General features: G+C 39.5%; 1 long non-coding RNA gene across 1 annotated transcript; it reads right to left on the minus strand.

Annotated features, from left to right (window-relative positions):
• Window positions 1–1961: 1961 nt before the first annotated feature.
• On the minus strand, window positions 1962–5032 carry LOC129386546 (uncharacterized). Its single transcript, XR_008613903.2, has 2 exons — window positions 4807–5032; window positions 1962–4036 (listed from the first exon to the last, which is right to left on the minus strand). It is a non-coding gene; the product is annotated as an uncharacterized lncRNA (long non-coding RNA).
• Between the last annotated feature and the right edge of the window lie 705 nt (window positions 5033–5737).

Raw genomic sequence — 5737 nt, forward strand, 5'->3', positions numbered from 1 at the left:
GCTGCTGCAATTTTGTCACTGACTAAGGCTTCCTCTGTAGTACCATTTTTGTTCTCTTTATCTACGTTATACGGCCCTTGACGTTTACTGTGCATTTGCTTCATATATCATCTAAATGACGGCAGTACGTGTAAATAAGTAGGAAGTGAAGGCTCCATGCTTTATAAGTCTAGATTTTCTTGAAAAGCTGTGTAAATTGCATGTATACTTACAAGAAATTTGATGTAAGCAGTTTATTAAGTTGGGTCTGATAATATAACTGGTAATATTTACATAACATGAGGCAACACAGAGATTGACTAGCACCTATTGAAGACATTTTTTACTTTCTAAGTGTGATCTGTTTCAGAATGGCTATGTCACTCTATGGAAAGTTCGGAAAGGCTACATTGTTCTTAAAGTAGTCACAAGTTTGTAAAAGGTTTGCGTATTAAGGCCGCATTTCAAATGTTTTCTGTTGCTTTTGTAGGTGACTAGGCTGATGGAAGCTGGAAGAGGAAATGTGAATTCTTTGTATTTGAGACACTTCAGCAAAACGAGACTGCTTTGCGAGATATATGTGAGGTGACCATACAGGTCTTTAGTCTCTAGCTCAATATTTGCCACAGCCCAGCTACTGAAGAACAGATATGACCCGCGAGGACAAGCTTTCTCTTTTCTTGACCAAGCTTAAGCTTCAGTGCTTTGGCTATGATTTTCGAAGTGGCTGCATCAATTGCATCAAGTGTATTTAAAAAAACGTTCGCCATACTTAGCGCAGCCTTGAAAGAGTGGGTATTTGTGCCACCAAGGGCTATCATCAAACAGTGCATGCCACAGCCATCCAAAGAAAAATATCCAGATTGCACATTTATTATTGACTATACAGAAATTCGAGCTGAAACCCCATCAAAGCCCGACTGCCAGCACATACTCTACTCCAATTACAAGGGAGGTTATACACTGAAGGTCCTTGTTGGTATAATTCCAAATGAAATCATAGCCTTCATGTCAGGGCTATATGGTGGGCGGAAGACTGATTCCTTTATTACCCAGGGCTCTCGTTTTCTGAATCTTGTACAAGAAGGCGATATTATCTTGAGCGATAAAGGTTTTCCACGCATCCGGACAGAGGTGAAGGACGAATGTGGAGTCATTTTGATGCCTCCCTTCAAATCTGGAGGGGGTCAGCTTTCTCAAGAAGACATGGATGCAACTTATAAAATTGCATCTGTGCGTATCCATGTTGAGCGGGTTATTCGCAAGCTGAAAGTATACAGGATCCTGCGCCACACTTTGGTGCCGCATGGACAAACATTTCTCGGTATGTGCTGCCTTGGTCAATATGCAGCAACTAATAGCTAGATAGAAAGAATAAGTGCATTGTTGTTAATGCTTTGTAAGTGAGTTTTGCATGCAAATTGTGTGTGTGAATATATTTCATAAGAAAACTTAACAATGCATGAATCAAGATTACCAGTGTTATTTTTTTTTTTTTTGCACAGATGCTAGCAGAGTACAAAGTTACAAATGTGGCTACACAATGTGCCATCGTGATACACTGGCACATTTCTCTTTCTGCACAGCCAAAAGAGAACTCTACTGAAAGCACGTGTAGTTTATTCCTTTGTAAAGATTTCTTTAGTTGTGCGCTGGCTGCATAGCATGACTGAGTTAGCTTATGGTGCCCTGCAATATTACTTTGTGTCTGCTGTATGCACAATGATATTGCTTGCAATAGCTTGTGCTTTCAATAAATATTTCATTTGTCAGTGCTGTCATCCTCTAACATTTGCCGGATATTGCGCATCAAACCCGAAGGTAGACATTAAACGAACTAGCCAGCTTGTCATCTGCTGTCTCTAACCCTCTTACATATCACATCAAGTGTATCTTGATGTATTGTTTTTCAGGCAAGTATCGGCAACCTTCTAGAGTAGACAAACAATGAAGTATTTGGTTTAAGCATTGAATTTCAGTCATATGAAATCACAAAAGTTTATGAAATGTTGTAACCTGAAGAATTCCAAGTATAGTCAATTCTTGCAATGCCAACTGTGTAGTAATGCAATGGTTAAGACAAAAACAAATATTAATGTGACTTCATTGAAAAAAATAAACTCTATGCCATGCGCAGGTAGCAACTGCACATTGGCAACATTAGCAATATTTCTGCACTAAGAATACTGCCTTTAAGCTTGGTATATGTAAGTTTGGTAAGCCCTGTGTTCTAAGTTCATTACACATCTTCACATTTTTATAGGTTTAGCATAATTCAAACTAAACTGTAATAGTAATTTCATACTTTATTAAGACTAGATACAGCAACATTAAAACATCGCATACAGGCTAGATACTTTGAAAATCATAAAGGCACTGTAGCCACATTTTCAAAGCTCTGGCGTATCTGTGCCCAGTTAACAGGTAGTAACATTAGCAAAAACATATTCTTCGATTTTTTTCTACCTGGATTGATCAACTTCAAAAACATCACAAAGGATAAAATATATAGATGCACATGTTTCTCAAACCAAGTGACGCTACAAAATATTTCATATAGGTTAGGCATCTTGAACTATATATTGGAGAAACTGTATTCATATTTTCGAAGCTGCGGCTTAGTCATTGCCAACTCAACCGATAGCAATGTAGACCTAAACACCACTTGGATGTAGTAAACCCTATAAACATCACAAATGATAAAATAAATAAATGCAAATATTTCTCCAGAACAGTGTGACACAAATATATAGCATGTAGACCAGACACATACCAATCATTATGAATGCACTGTACTCACATTTTCAAAGCTCTGGGATATCTCATGCCAACTCAATATATAGTAACATAATAAAACGCACTCTTCCACTTTTCCTACCTGTATTCATCAAACCAAAAAACGTCAGACGTGGTAGAAATAAATAAATACAAATTTTTCCTCCAGAATTGCGTGGCACTAAAATATTACATGTTGACTAAACTTATTACACATTCAATTAAAATAAAAGCACCGCATTTTCAAAGCTCTGACAACTACCATGTAGACTAAAATACTGCAGTTTAGAACATCCTTTTGAACTTTTAAAGTGCATACAAAAATAAGGATTTTTTAAAGCAAAGAGAAAATATCACATTAGGAGGACACAAAAAATTTTGTGGAAGTGATGCTATTGTAGAGTGCAGCAATACTTGATAGAATATCTCTTTAAAATTGTGAACCCAAACAGAAAAACACACGATAGAAACAGGAGAAATAATGCTAGAACAAAGCAGGAAAAAGCTTGAAAGAAAATAGTCCATTTTAGGTATGAGCTCCCACAAAAACGCTTCATCCCTCTTCACAGCAATTATGACAGACTGATTTGACTACACAAAGAGCAAAACTTTCTGCAAATGAAGAATATACATCTGGACCTGCAACTGAGTGTAGTATTGATGTGACTTTCTTAATTCAATTATCTCATCAATGACTATCAAATATGGAAGCTCACAGTACCGTCCTTCGTACTTAATAAATGGTGAATCCTTGAATTTATGTGGTCACTTGATTTCAATTAGGACAGTCTGATTACGAAGCTGTACAAGTGCGTCAGCGCTGCAGCGCAACCAAGGTTCCTCAGGAAGGACCACGAGTCTAGTCTAGAAAATACAAAGATATGACAATGAGGTTTGGGAATAACGCTATATTCACAATAAAAGGAAGGAGTCCTATCAGCACAACACTTGCTCCAAGCCTCCTTTCCAGGTTCTCTCGTGCTATGCCTTCAGTTTTACTTCCTGTAATGATATTTTTGTGAGAGCACTATACAAAATCAGTACTAATGGTTTTGTGTATAACCCAATAAGGGCACATGACACTAGCCAAGTGCGGCCAGGATTATTCTTTCCATTTTGGTAACGTGTAGTGAAAAACGCACCATAGCACATGGCAGCACTCTTGTAAGAGCTAGATTTCAGAAGTTGCTGAGCAGCTTGATGAAGCCTTCTGTCATTCTTTTTTGTGCGAATCAGGTGTGCCTTGGTATTGCTGATGTGAAGCCTCCTCTCCTGATGCCACCTGCATATTGTGAAACATGAAATTTGTCACTCCTTACCATTGTGTGCTTTTCACCTCTAAAGGTTTCCTGCATACCGTGTACAGCTTGATTGTCCTTGCGTCAATAATGCTAAGTGACATGGGCTTTGCTCGAGTGTTATGTTTTCTTGGTACTTTTCTTTGTAATGAGAATTAATTTCCGCCAAAAAGTCTCTTCTCTGGGTTGCCTCATCCGCCAATTCATTCAGAACAAGGTACACGGGCCGGTGTGACATTTGTTTGAGGAGGTTCTCAAGGGTGTCTTTCTCTGCTGCCTTCCATACCTGTTCAACAACAGTGTCAAGCACCTCTGTGCAAATAAGCTCATCAGCCCTGAGCTCCATCAGTTTGAGCACTTCTTTTAGGGCCAGTCTATCCCTGGGTAGTTCATGAGTGTTGTTCTCGGCACACTTTTGACGGCTGAAGCTGTTGATAATTTACCTGTGGCCACAGATTAGGAGACAAAAGGTGGCGTGTATTGACACATCTCGGTTCCAATTTAAATGTGCACATAAAGTAAGCTGAACATTATACGACTCAACACTAAGATACCTTAAGGTATTTAACTAGGTTGAGTATAGCAATGTCCGCCAATAAAATAAATCTTCCTAAAACAAAAACTAAATTGTATTCACAATTATAGGTCGGCAGCCTTGTGTGTGTGTTACTTTCTACTCAGAGCCTTTTTCCCATTGTGAGCAATTTTTTTAAGTTGTGCCACATTGATGCGAATGTTGTCATGCAGCACGTACGGTATTCAAACCTACGAGGGAACACGTCTGATAAGTATTGTGATCGCTGCATCCGGGGCTTTGCTGTGGCTGAACTTTCCCCACTGCTGAGGTCGGCTTGTGCAGCTGTCCTCCTCACAGCTGTTGTAGAGGCATACAACCACTGCATGCTTGCACTGACTCCGTACACCAGCAGTGCAACTGCACTTGCAGCAGGAAACGTGAAGCTCTCGCTTGAGAGGGCCGGTCCCCGACAGCTGAAACAAAGGAAAAATGGATTAGCCGTGAACCGTGAACTAGCTCTTACTGCATGAGCAGTTATAGTTCTTTGTGGAAAGTATTGCGCACAGCAAACGAAGACAACAAGCAAAAGGCACAACGACCAGCGCAGTCTGACAACTGAACTTTTATTCCTAAAAACAGCATATATATACCCTCGAGAACCATCTCATGATTACCGCGCATTGGCAACAGAGCATCCGTTCCACATGATAACAACATTCAGAATTGCAGCATAATCGACACACTATCGTCTAATATTGAGCAACTTAATTTCACTATCATTCACAGCGACAAAAGGATGGCTAACACATGCTCCTTACAGAGTAGATATATGCCAAGCTTCTACAATTTCACTTGATGTCTGATTAAGACTAACGTACGAAGTAGTGGTTTGTTCAAACAGGGGCTTACACATGCTCAAAGAACATTGCGCACAGAGCATTGCCACATGCGTGTAAGGCCTTCCCCTCAAGCTGGCCAAGTGCTATCTTAACCTTACATTTATGCATCGGCTAGTCAGTCTGACCGACATAGTACTTCCCGCACTTGAAAAGAATTTTCTGCACTACATTTCTTTTACATTCTAAAAAATCACGCACATGACGCACCTGGCACTTATTAGTAAGGCCATTAACCTTGTTATCGTACATACTGCGACAAACAGTTTAGC

The sequence above is a fragment of the Dermacentor andersoni genome, chromosome 4, assembly GCF_023375885.2.
Source record: "Dermacentor andersoni chromosome 4, qqDerAnde1_hic_scaffold, whole genome shotgun sequence".
Lineage (NCBI taxonomy): Eukaryota > Metazoa > Arthropoda > Arachnida > Ixodida > Ixodidae > Dermacentor > Dermacentor andersoni.